The sequence below is a fragment of the Crinia signifera genome, chromosome 1, assembly GCF_055691185.1.
Source record: "Crinia signifera chromosome 1, ASM5569118v1, whole genome shotgun sequence".
NCBI classification, from domain to species: Eukaryota; Metazoa; Chordata; class Amphibia; order Anura; family Myobatrachidae; genus Crinia; species Crinia signifera.
The window spans coordinates 340085248-340098781 of record NC_139217.1 but is presented as its reverse complement, the minus strand read 5'-3'; the positions used below and the strand labels follow the sequence as shown (position 1 = coordinate 340098781).

The 13534-nt window shown below is 41.3% G+C and overlaps 1 long non-coding RNA gene across 2 annotated transcripts; it reads right to left on the bottom strand.

Annotated features, from left to right (window-relative positions):
- Window positions 1-3838: 3838 nt before the first annotated feature.
- Window positions 3839-4801, bottom strand: LOC146029976 (uncharacterized). 2 transcript variants are annotated; one of them, XR_014455505.1, is made up of 3 exons: window positions 4588-4801; window positions 4244-4333; window positions 3839-3994 (listed from the first exon to the last, which is right to left on the bottom strand). It is a non-coding gene; the product is annotated as an uncharacterized LOC146029976 (long non-coding RNA). The 2 variants fall into 2 exon arrangements; XR_014455503.1 differs by having other exon boundaries at window positions 4244-4801.
- Window positions 4802-13534: the final 8733 nt, after the last annotated feature.

Below are 13534 nucleotides of genomic sequence, written 5' to 3'. Positions count from 1 at the left end.
AAGACCCCCCTGCCGTGCCTTACCCCTCCGTGGCTGGTTGTGGTCGGGACACTGGCCTGCCACCGCATCTACTGTGGCCGGGAGTCGGGATCCACAGATTTACTAACTTGCATCCTGACGTTCCTCCTGGCTCAGCCTCCTTATGAAAAATGTCCCTCACAAAATGGCCGCCCCCTAACAGCAGACCTTTTTAAGGATGCTAAAGGAGGCCGCCGCCACCTCCTCTAGCATCCTCAAAAACTGTCTGCTGAAAGGGGGCATCCATTTTGTGAGGGACAATTTTCATAAGGAGGCTGATACAGGAGGAGCTCAGGCTAATAAATCTGCTGGTCCTGACTCCCGACCACAGCATATGCGGCAGCAGGCGACAGTGAAACAATAGCCCCCGCAGACCCCCGGTACCCACAGTTAGTCAGCGCCTCTCCACCATCGCGGCATTATTGTTTTGCCACTGCACACACCCTCCCTGAAAACACCTGTGCATGCCTGCACACACTCCCAGAAAACAGCCGGTTACCACCCCAAAATGCATTCAGAAAAGACACTGACCTTTTTTGCTGAATGGCCTCGCACATGCATGCTGCAATCCGTACACATATGCAGTGAATTGGTAATTGTGCACCTTGAGAAATCTCAGGGTTGTTACCAGGTCTCAATAACCCCCATACTGTGAGCCTGACTGAGGTAAACACAAGTTGTATATTCTTGCAAATAAAACGCTGTACACATTCTCGCTACCGATGCAGAGCTACCCGCAGCATGAGGTGAATTCATCTTGGCATGTAATCCTGGAATACATTGCAGCAGTAGCCATTGTGTGAAGCGTCCACGTGATGCTCAATATTTATTTGCAATCTAGGGGTCAAGATTGAGGTGGATTTAGAAACAGGACCAGTGTTAGAATAGAATTCTTGAATGGCATAGCAATATTGTATTGGCTAAGCAATAATAGTTACAGCATGATCTAACTATGGATATAGAAATATTCAAGCTCATTAGTGAGGCAATTATAAGTTCTCCTGTAGCAAACTCTAGGAGACCATTTGTCAAGGCTGTGCTTGAGGTCTTGTAGGTATAATTTTCAGATGAGAAGCATATAGGTAAACATATGAGGAAAATGGTCTAAACACTACAGGGAGCTTACAACATGACTAGAAAATTGGACACACACAAAGCCTAATTGAGCGGCATTTAGATGTTCTTATCCATTACTAAGTCATAGCTAAGTACTGTTCGTGGGGACATGAAGAATTTTTCTTGTTACCGATTATTAGGAGGCAAAAAAAAAATCTGTTATTGAATCATAAACAATAATACTGTAAGGTGATTATAATAATATATTTAAAATTATATTGGAACTTTGTACTACGTCAGTTGAAAAGGAGTTTTAGTTGACCCAAGTATGATATTCACTCATCTATAAAGAGATACTGTAGGGAAATGACATACTGTACAGTAAATCTATATAATAAGTTGTAATTTTGCTTGTCTGTTTGTTCCAACTTCACACACAAAAAAAGCTGGATGAATTTAGATTGTGTTTTCGCTATGGCATACCTTATACCACCTTTATACCAGTAAGCTGGGTCGCACCCATGATTTTAGACTCGGCTCCAAGCCGGGTGCCACCCAGCTTGTGACCCTTTTTACATCGGCTTCCCGAGCCGGGATAATGCAGAGCAGGGGATGTTACTGGAGGCAGTGCCTGAGCATCTCCCAGCGCCAGATTTTTCATTGCAGTGAACAGGTCCCGGGTTACCTTTTACACTGATTACCTTTTACACTGCACAGCGATCCGGGTTGAACTCGTGTTCAACCTTGAACGCTTGGCGAGTTTACACTTTACACCACCGGCAAAACCCGGGATTTTGTGCTCTTCCGTGCAAAAACTTGGATTTGCAGGGTTTGTGTAAAAGGGGTATTTGTGACATAGAAAGAAACTGAGGTACTGTATGTATTATCTAATATAGGAAAAACCAATGCATACAGTGTCTGGGCTTCTCAAGTCCAAAATGACTCTCCTACATAGTAAAAGGCTAAAACTGCTCCTCACCTTTATGAGGATTCAAATGTTTTTCCGATAAGCAGCCACTAGATGGCGCCCAAAGGAGCAATTCCATTGATTCTCCAATCGGCCATGCACAGGCGCCAGTGCTGACATTGCTGTTATGTTATTCCATCATTTTGATGGACTGGTAACTAGTATATATATGTAAATATACTTTTTGGGGAGAAATATACACCTGGGGGGGAACATTCACTCGCAGCCACAGGCAAATGCTAGTATCTTATAAATGTACACAGCATATTTTATGATAGATACAGGTTGGTCAACTACAGTATTTGTTTTCAAATTTCCATACTCAGTTACATTTATTTGGCAGGATAGCATTTGATGATCTGCTACTTTTATGTATGTGTGTCACATTGTAAAAAAGAAAAAAAATGTACATGATCATTTCCTTGCATTTTCCTATTCTTTATAAAACCAGTCCTATGGTAAGGCTCTGAAGGACACACACTCCAGCTCCGAATATGACAACTGGGACACATTGTATAGGAAGCATTACGGTACTCTGCACAAATGAGTAAAGTAAAGAAAGTTTTCACTCAAGGACAAATCTGCATGCCTTAAAGATAGATTTAAATAGAGGTTTTAAGGAGATATATATATATATATATCCAAACAATATCACTAACAATTTGCGCTAGACTACAGACGGTCGCCAATAACACTAGACCCCCTACTAGAGGGATCCTATACAATCCAATACACAACCCAATAGTGTTATTTAGGCGCCCTTCAGTGATTAGACAATATAATATGTTATGTCTTTCCAATCAATGTAAAAAAAATATTAGGTACTTGTTTCCTAGAACGGCCACAATCGTGAGTGATCGTGGCTCTTAATTAAGGGACACGATCCTCACGATGTGGCCGATTTTTTAAAATTTTTTCACTTTGATTGACAGAAATCGGGTCGATCGGTCGGTCGCGACCAATTAAAATCGGCCGCGATGCGACCGACCGATTGACCCGATTTTTCCATAGACTTCAATGTTAAAAAATCTTTTAACATTGAAATCGGTCGGTCTTGTGCCATTATAATGGCACAAGATGAGATGGACTTGATTAAGTCCATCTCACATAGGGAAAAATGATAAAAAAGGTGAAATGGGCCAATATGACCCATTTCACATTTTTTATGTGCCCGCCATGACCCCACGATAGACGTGAACCCGAAGCGTGGCGAGCGCAGCGAGCCCGCGAGGGGCGGCGGTGCGCGTCCTCCGACCTTTTCATTCCCCTACTATCCACTAGGGCGTGGAGTGAGAATATAATAGTGTGGCGAGCGCAGCGAGCCACCGAGCCCGAAGCGTGGCGAGCGCAGCGAGCCCCGCGAGGGGACGCGTATACCTGTGAAGTTAGACGCGTCCCCTCGCGGGGCTCGCTGCGCTCGCCACGCTTCGGGCTCGGTGGCTCGCTGCGCTCGCCACACTATTATATTCTCACTCCACGCCCTAGTGGATAGTAGGGGAATGAAAAGGTCGGAGGACGCGCACCGCCGCCCCTCGCGGGCTCGCTGCGCTCGCCACGCTTCGGGTTCACGTCTATCGTGGGGTCTAGCACACTTATTAACATTTGGGGGGGCAATTTAAACAAATCTGGTGAAAAAAAAAAAAAATCGGGTGAAAAATCGGTCGATCGGATCGGTCGCATCGTATGCGACCAAATCGCATGCGATGCGATCGATCCGATTTTTTATCTTACGACCACAACGATCTAAATCGTTGTGGCCGTTCTAGGAAACAAGTACCAAATATTATTATCCAAGACTTCTCATTAAGTATAAAACATTTATTTATAAAACACATAAAATGCAAGTGCTCTTGGAAAAGGAGTATTCTCTTTGAATCAGGATCATACCAAGTACCCGACGCGTTTCGTCTCTTTATGAGACTTCATCAGGGGATTGATACTTATAGTATGAATCTATAAAAATAGAGCATGATTGTAAATACATAAAATAGGAAAGACATTAGTAATAATTTACAATCTTTTTTTGATTAAACAACAATGGAAAAGACAGAGATGGCGAACAGAAGGGAATCAGAACAAGAGGATGAGAGAAGAAGAAATGACTAGGAGTCTGTTGGCATTGACAATTATTAAATCATTGAGATTTTCAATAAGAACTTTGTCAGGAATGCAAATTATGAATAAATAAATACTTTGGCATACCTTAATTGAATTAAAGTTGTTTTTAGCTTGTAGAATAGTAGGGATAATTTTTATTCACACTGTATTTTCAAAGTGTACTGAAAGTAGTTACTGCAAATAAAGTGCATTAATTACTATATCGCATATATATTGTTAATTTATAAGCTATTCTGTGATCAATTAATTATTTAGAGGATAAGAGTACCTGTTTTTTGATCCTTAATTAAAGAACTTTTTCTTATTTTCTTTCTTTTTAAAATAGAACTGGACCTAGAGATTATATATGTATACAGGTATATAAGTAAAGGTGGACAGTTTAGCTTTTTAAATGTGACCGTAAAGATTATACCATTAGTTATACATACCAATTATGAAAAAAGTGGTCCCATACACTACTGGATATTCATGGGGACATGATGCTCAAAGGCCAGTGAATGAAAATTAGGTAGACAAGGATGGCCAATAAAGGCAGAATCTTCAATTTAAACCTAAAGGTAGATACTTTAATCAATTTCCCACTTAATTGTCAGTCAATTAACCAAGATGTAAATTAGTCGATCAATTAAGATGTACGATGTTATGGTGGGTACATACCTTCAATGTGTAATCCCTTAGTTTACTCCCAGGTTTCAATTGGGGAAGTAAATAAGCTGGTATATGGTTTTAATTTTCGGCCTATAGTTAAAAATGTATATTAATTATCAATTAGTGTCAATTGGAAAAAATAAATCAATTGGTATAATTATTTTTTATAAAAAAATATAAATATATGGCAATGAGTACATACCTCCAAAAAGGTGATAAATAATCACTTCCTAATTTTTGGGGTGGAGAAAGAATTCCCCTAATCAAAAAATAATAATAATAGTAAATTATATAATTAAGGCAAGTAAATTAAATTCCTATTAATGGGAGAGTGGATCCCAAAGTCCTCTTACCTTAGTGTAGCCTGAACCTGTGTACTCTCCAACATCCAAAGAGCAAGTGATGTATGTGAGCTCAAGTGTGGGTATATATAGGGAAATGTTCATGACATCACTTCCTGTGGTGTGTTTCTAATTTAGTTTATATAGATTTTATAATGTGTGAAAAGAATAACAGTGTGTAAAAATTTTTTATTAATTAATACCTTTTTTATTTTTAAGGTTTTTTATTATTTTTTATTTGATATATTTATTTTATTTATTTATTTTATTTATTTATTTTAAATTTTTTTTTTTTTTTTTAATATTATAATGTGAAGGAGGATTCTAGTAATCCATCAATTAGTGATGTAGTTAATTCTAGTGGATAAGAGCCTTTTAAGTGAACATAGGTGCAAAAAAACGTTTTAAATAGTTAAAATAAGAGCTAATTGCTTGGTTTGCATTCCACCTGTCCGCTGGTGGAACACACGGCCATTTTCCCGGAAGTTCCTATAGTTTTATATATATGGAAGTTCTAATTTATAAAGGTCCCTGTAAACGAAGTGTGAATTCAATAAATCGTAATGTGGTCAATATCCACAATAGACAATTACTTTCAGGTCCAATGTGGCGGCTTAAGACTCCCAATGAGGGATTTTCTTAAGTGGTTATACGGCCTGCGTTCTGCCTGTCCGTCGGTGGAACGCACTGCCATTTTTAGGGATGGTCTTAAATCAAAAAGCAGGCTTGCGTTCCACCCGGCTGCTGGTGGAACGCACGGCCATCTTAGAGGCCGGATACGATGATCCCCGATAATCAAGTATAATACGGGATCCCCTCCCTCATAAGGAGAGAGTGGTGGGTAGTGTGCGGTCCTCCTGAATACCGGTTGGACCGCATGGCCATCTTTGCTGTAGATGGCTGATATATTACTAAAATCCCGTGGACCGCACCGCCATATTGGGGGGTTAATACAATTAAAATGTGTTCCTCCTGTCTTCATGTGGAACGCATCATACTAAATAATTAATTGGTGAATTTACATATTTAGGGAAATCTAAATGTTTAAGGAAATAAGTAGAATTATAGAATGTATTACAAGTATAAAGGTCAGTCAATTGATTTATTCCTACAGGGATGAGGTATAACCAAAGGAATAACCCTACATAATTTCATTTGCAATATACAAATAAATATAACATAATAATTCATTAAATCTAATATTAGGAATGGTATCATAATCATGAACATAATAAACAAAGGCATTTAATAGGGACATTGATTAATATTAGGAATGGTATCATAATTATGAACATAATAAACAAAGGCATTTAATAGGGACATTGATTAATTATATGTTGGTTACATGTTAATTGCGTTAATTATATATTGGGGAATTCATTTTATAGACTTGTCCATCTGTATAATATATAGTATCAATTGTCATTCGACTATATCTTAATCCCTTAGGGTATCGATCCTTATTTAACAGTCTCCTAGTCATTTGATCCATCACAATTAAGTACGACAATTACAATATATGTTACTTTCAACAGTTTACGCATACTGCCCAGTGCAATTCTTAAAGGTCGCCCTCCATGTTGTCGTATCTAAAGTTGTTAAGCAAATTAACACATTAGAATAATTAAACATCATAAACATCCTAAAAATGTTTATTTATTTATTTATTTATTTTTTTTTTTTTATGACTGTACTTTTACTTCCAAATAGCAGGCGATATAGGAGAAGATGGATATTTCCACATAAAAAACCTTTATAGATTACATCCTATTTTCAAACCTCAAGTTATCAGGTGAATATAAAACTAATGCTTCGCCATATAGTTGGTCAGATTTCACATAATTTTAGCATAAAGGGAATACCAATTCAACATGGCTATTGTTGATCAAATACATCACAATTAGATGTATATCGTAGATAATGTAAATTTACAAACAGAATACATTTTATCTGTGCATAAAGAACAATGATCATATTGAACATTTACATATATTTGACAATAATTATTTGTAATTTTAGCCCGGCTGCAACATGTCATATCGTGGTCCTTTTTACAAGAAGGGTGTAATTTCTATGGCTTCATTTAAGCCTCTTGGGGCTAGGGTGTCAAGAGAAAATATCCAAAATGATTCCCTCTTTGTTAATTGTATTAACCCCCCAATATGGCGGTGCGGTCCACGGGATTTTAGTAATATATCAGCCATCTACAGCAAAGATGGCCGTGCGGTCCAACCGGTATTCAGGAGGACCGCACACTACCCACCACTCTCTCCTTATGAGGGAGGGGATCCCGTATTATACTTGATTATCGGGGATCATCGTATCCGGCCTCTAAGATGGCCGTGCGTTCCACCAGCAGCCGGGTGGAACGCAAGCCTGCTTTTTGATTTAAGACCATCCCTAAAAATGGCAGTGCGTTCCACCGACGGACAGGCAGAACGCAGGCCGTATAACCACTTAAGAAAATCCCTCATTGGGAGTCTTAAGCCGCCACATTGGACCTGAAAGTAATTGTCTATTGTGGATATTGACCACATTACGATTTATTGAATTCACACTTCGTTTACAGGGACCTTTATAAATTAGAACTTCCATATATATAAAACTATAGGAACTTCCGGGAAAATGGCCGTGTGTTCCACCAGCGGACAGGTGGAATGCAAACCAAGCAATTAGCTCTTATTTTAACTATTTAAAACGTTTTTTTGCACCTATGTTCACTTAAAAGGCTCTTATCCACTAGAATTAACTACATCACTAATTGATGGATTACTAGAATCCTCCTTCACATTATAATATTAAAAAAAAAAAAAAAAAAATTTAAAATAAATAAATAAAATAAATAAATAAAATAAATATATCAAATAAAAAATAATAAAAAACCTTAAAAATAAAAAAGGTATTAATTAATAAAAATTTTTTACACACTGTTATTCTTTTCACACATTATAAAATCTATATAAACTAAATTAGAAACACACCACAGGAAGTGATGTCATGAACATTTCCCTATATATACCCACACTTGAGCTCACATACATCACTTGCTCTTTGGATGTTGGAGAGTACACAGGTTCAGGCTACACTAAGGTAAGAGGACTTTGGGATCCACTCTCCCATTAATAGGAATTTAATTGGTACTCTTTACCTAGAACGGCGCCAGCGATTGAAATCGCGGTCGTCGGGGGTAAAAATCGCGGTGATCGCGGTCATCGCGGGTAAATCGGGATGGCCGCGATGCCCGCGATGACCGCGATCACCGCGATTTTCCCATAGGGAACAATGTTAAAACGGCAGATTGACCGCGATTTTACTGTTAAATGCCTCAATGGACCCGATTTGGGGCCAAATAGGCCAGATTAACCCTTAAATGTCCCCCCAAATTTTTAACGCCACCCCACGATCCACGCCAACCCGAAGCGTGGCGAGCGCAGCGAGCCCGCGAGGGGCGGCGGTACGCGTCCTCCGACCTTTTCATGCCCTACTATCCACTAGGGCGTGGTGTGAGAATATAATAGTGTGGCGAGCGCAGCGAGCCACCGAGCCCGAAGCGTGGGAGCGCAGCGAGCCCCGCGAGGGGACGCGGATACCTTCACAGGTAGACGCGTCCCCTCGCGGGCTTCACAGGTGTCCGCCTCGCCACGGACACCTGTGAAGCCCGCGAGGGGACGCGCATAACTGTGAAGGTATCCGCGTCCCCTCGCGGGGCTCGCTGCGCTCACCACGCTTCAGGCTCGGTGGCTCGCTGCGCTCGCCACACTATTATATTCTCACACCACGCCCTAGTGGATAGTAGGGCATGAAAAGGTCGGAGGACGCGTACCGCCGCCCCTCGCGGGCTCGCTGCGCTCGCCACGCTTCGGGTTGGCGTGGATCGTGGGGTGGCGTTAAAAATTTGGGGGGACATTTAAGGGTTAATGGGCTCTGTGGCCCATTTAACATTGATTCCTATGGCCAAATCGGGTGGATTGAGCCATTTAACAGTAAAATGTACCCGCGATGCCCGCGACGGGCGCCGTTCTAGGTAAAGAGTACCATTTAATTTACTTGCCTTAATTATATAATTTACTATTATTATTATTTTTTGATTAGGGGAATTCTTTCTCCACCCCAAAAATTAGGAAGTGATTATTTATCACCTTTTTGGAGGTATGTACTCATTGCCATATATTTATATTTTTTTATAAAAAATAATTATACCAATTGATTTATTTTTTCCAATTGACACTAATTGATAATTAATATACATGTTTAACTATAGTAGATAATAGGGGTGGTTACAGCGCTTATTAGCCTTTTGTATGTGGGGCAGCTTAACTGAGTGGTCCGTGCTCAAAATAGTATAAATCAGAGGTTTTTAGTTAAGCGCTCTCCTTTGTATGTGTAAATGAGTGACACAATACTGATGGTGTGAAATCAATAAATGTCTTTTATTTCTATAGTTGCAAATACATGTACATAAGAAGTAAGGGTGAACCTTGAATGAGCCCCGTGGGGGAATTGGGGTGCCAGCAGGCCCCTTTCTACCATAAGCCTAGCAGGCTTATGTCTCATACAGGTGGGGACGATGTGAAAGCTGCTGGTGATAAGCCCTTGCGGGTGTAAGGGGTCAGTAGAACCCTTTAACCATAAACCAGCAGGCTTATGTCTTATGCGAGCAGATGGGAATGAGAAGGGGTTGTGAGTGGGGCAAATGGGTGGGAGTACAGTCCAGAGCAAACAGCAGCAAAGGGGGGGCTGGAGGCAAAGTCACTTGATGGTAGTATGGGTTGTGCTGGGTGGCGGCGTCCCGCTCCCAGGATTCTTACCCCAGTGATGCTCTTGCAGAGTGTTGCGCAGCGGTGCTTGTGCTGAAGTCCTGAGCTGTGGGTGCCACTCCGAGGTGAGGGATGCTCACCCGGCTGGCTTGAGAAGTGTGTAACCGCTCCGATGGAAGTGCGGCCTGCTCGGACGCTACTTCCGGGTGGTCGCGTTGACGCGATGTCGCGATGACGTCACCGGGGACCGAGCGCTCGACTCCGGCTGGAGGAGAGTGCGTGTCTGTGCAGTGGATGCTGCAGTAGAAGCTGTAGGTTGATGCTTGAAGTGTCCAACGCGTTTCAGCCACTAGGGCCTTTATCAAGGATGGTGCAGATGAGGGTGAAGCTTGATTTATGCTGGAGGGGCGTGTCTGTGGACGCAATCATTGAGATTTGATTGGTCTGGGTTGTGGGTCTCTAATTGGCTGTGATGTGGTGTCAATCAAAAAAGGGCTGTGTTCTGTGTGTGTGGGACGGAGGGCTGTTAACCCTATGAGGGCTGAGTGTCAGTTGTTATGCGGTGGGTAGTGTAGATGAGGGGTGATGTCTGGCTTAATTTTAATGGACATGGGAGAAGTATCAATTATAATGTGTTAAATGGTGGTTGCAGGGTATAGATAATTTATGAAAAACACAGTGTCTGTTAGTAGCATTATATGATGGGGTCAGGATCATAAGGTTTAACCCAGGTGGCTGTTATGGAAATCAATGCTGAGTCCTTTTGGGTTCAGTGTCTTAATGGTATAAATCCAGAAAAGCTCTCGTTTGTTGAGAGTGTCTATATGATTTCCCCCTCTCCAATTTTTAAGGGGGGTTTCTATTCCCATGAAGAATAGATCCTTTGGGTTGCTGTTGTGATGGTTTTTGTAATGTAGGGATACACTGTGATTTTCATATCCTATGCGGATGTTCCTGATGTGTTCATATATGCGCTGTTTGAGTGTGCGAGTGGTCCTTCCTATGTACTCTAGACCACAGGGGCATCTCAAAAGATATATCACCCCTGTGTGTTCACATGATGTCTGTTGTGCAATTTTGAATGTTTTACCTGTTGTTGTGGATGTCCAAGTCTGGACTTTCTTAGTGGATTTGTTAGACATGTTTTTGCAGCCAGTGCATCTTCCACAGTAGTGGAAGCCTGTGGTGTGGTCAATGGTTGTCTGTGTCAAAGTCTTGGGTTTAATGTGGTTGTGTACCAGTCTTTGTCTGATGTCCGGGGCTTTTCGGTAGGTGATTTTTGGTTTGTCAGGTATTGATGGTGTGAGGTCAGGGTCCTGTTGTAAAATGTGCCAGTGTTTTCTTAGTATGTTGTGGAATTGTTTAGCTGATTGGTTATAGGTGGTTATGAATGTGACTTCATTGTTCTCTGTCTGATTGGGTTTGGGTCTGGTTTGTAGTGTGGTGGATCTATCCATTGTTGTGACTTCGTTAAGTGCAGTTTCAACTATGTGTTGGTCGTATAGTTTTTCTTTGAATTGTCCCATCAGTTCTGTACTCTGTGTTAGGAATTCCTCTGTCTTAGAGCAATTCCGTCTGATGCGGCGGAATTGCCCCTTGGGGATGTTCTGCAGCCAGGGTTTATGGTGTGCGCTGGTATAAAGTATGTAGCTGTTAACGTCTACGTTTTTTCTGTATGTCCTTGTGTGTATGGTGTTGTCTTCTATGTATATGTCCAGGTCCAGAAACTGAACTGATGTTTTACTGATATTGGTTGTGAAGGTGAGGTTCCTATTGTTGGCGTTCAGATAGTTGGTGAAGTTAATCAGTGAGTCAAGTGTCCCTTTCCATATGAAGATGATGTCGTCGATGAAGCGCTGCCATAGGATCAGATTGTCACGCCAGCCATGACCAGCCTGTATGTGATCCTCCTCCCACTTACCCATAAACAGGTTGGCATAGCTGGGTGCCACTTTCGATCCCATAGCGGTCCCAGTGGTCTGTAGGTAATATGTGTTATTGAACCATGTGTAGTTGTGGTGTAAAATGTATTCAATGGCATTAATGATAAAGTCTGTCTGTTCCGGTGGGAGTTCTGTGTCTTTGTCTAGGAAGTGTTTGGTACTTTCTAAACCCTGGTTATGGTTTATGACCGTGTATAGTGATGTGACATCGCTGGTGGCGATCCAGTAGTCTGGTTCCCAGTTAATGGTTTGTAGGTGGTTAATGATATCCATGGTGTCTTTTATGTATGATGGTAGTGCTTTTACATGTCTCTGGAGGAAGTTATCTGTGTACTGTGCTAAGTTGGAGGTGAGGGAGTTTATGCCTGAGATGATAGGTCTCCCAGGTGGATGTGTCTGGTTTTTATGTATTTTGGGGAGGTAGTAGAAGACTGGTATGATGGGGTGATCTTGTTGTAGAAAGTGGTATTCATGTTGGTTTATGATCCCACTATCCCTGCCTGTTGTGAGAAGTGTGTCCAGTTCTGTTTTGAATTTCTGTGTTGGGTCTCCCTTCAGTGGTTTGTATGTGGTAGTATCATCAAGTAAACGTTGTGCCTCTGAAGTGTAGTCTTGTTTATTAAGTACCACTATGCCTCCCCCCTTGTCTGCTGGTTTGATGATCAGTTGGTCATTTTTCTCTAAATTTCTCAGTTCTTGTAGCTCATGTTTGGTCATGTTGTTGGTGTTGTGATTTGTGGGTTTGTCTCTCATGGTGTCGAGATCCCTAGCAACGAGGGTTTCGAAGGTTTTAATGTGATGAGATTTCATATGTGTTGGGTAGAATGTGGACTTAGGTCTGAGTTGTGTGTGTTTGTATTTATCAATCGTGTCGGCATGGTTTCTGATGATTGGATTGGAGTTGAAGTATTTTTTGAGAGTCAATTTTCTGGTAAATGATTGTAAGTCACAGTAGATGTCAAATTTATTAGGTTTTTTTGTGGGTGCAAATTTGAGTCCTTTTGAGAGTACTTGTTCTTGAACTGACGTGAGGGGGGTGCCGCTTAGATTAAAGATGGCTGTGTTGCCACTGTTGTTTTTGTAGTGTTCGTCTGGGTTGGTTCTGGTGTGTGTTGTTTCTGTTTTTTTGGTGTTTTTGGAGGAGCCTCCTCTGCATCCTCTTCTGGTTTTTGTCTTTTTTTGGTGTTCTTGCCTAAGTTTGTGTTCTGTTGACTGGGGTTTTTTTGACAGGCCAGTCTGCCTGTCTCTGTATCTAAAAAATGTTCCCCCCATTCTGCAGTGGGTGTTGGTGTGGGGGTAACCTCTGTTGTAGTGTTATGGTAGTCTCTAAGTGTTGTGACCCACCCTTGGTCAAAGGACAGCCTTGCCAGGTGATCGTACTCTGTGTCGTCGTCTATCTCATGGACTGAAAAAGAGGAATCACTCTCTGATTCAGAGTATGTGGTGTTAATGCTGATGTTGTTGATTTCTGTTTGTGGATGGTCAGTGGTCGGTATTGTGTTTATTTCTTTGTTGTTGTCTCCTGTTATCGTGTTGTTGGTGCCTTTATGCGTGTGTAATTTTTTCATGTATTGTTGGTATGTGAGTCCTGTGTTTTTGTAGAGTCTGGGTGTGTTCTTGTGTTTGTTGGTAGTGTGATGTCTTTTGTTTGGGGTGTGAGGTATGAGGGTCTTACGCTTTAAGTGT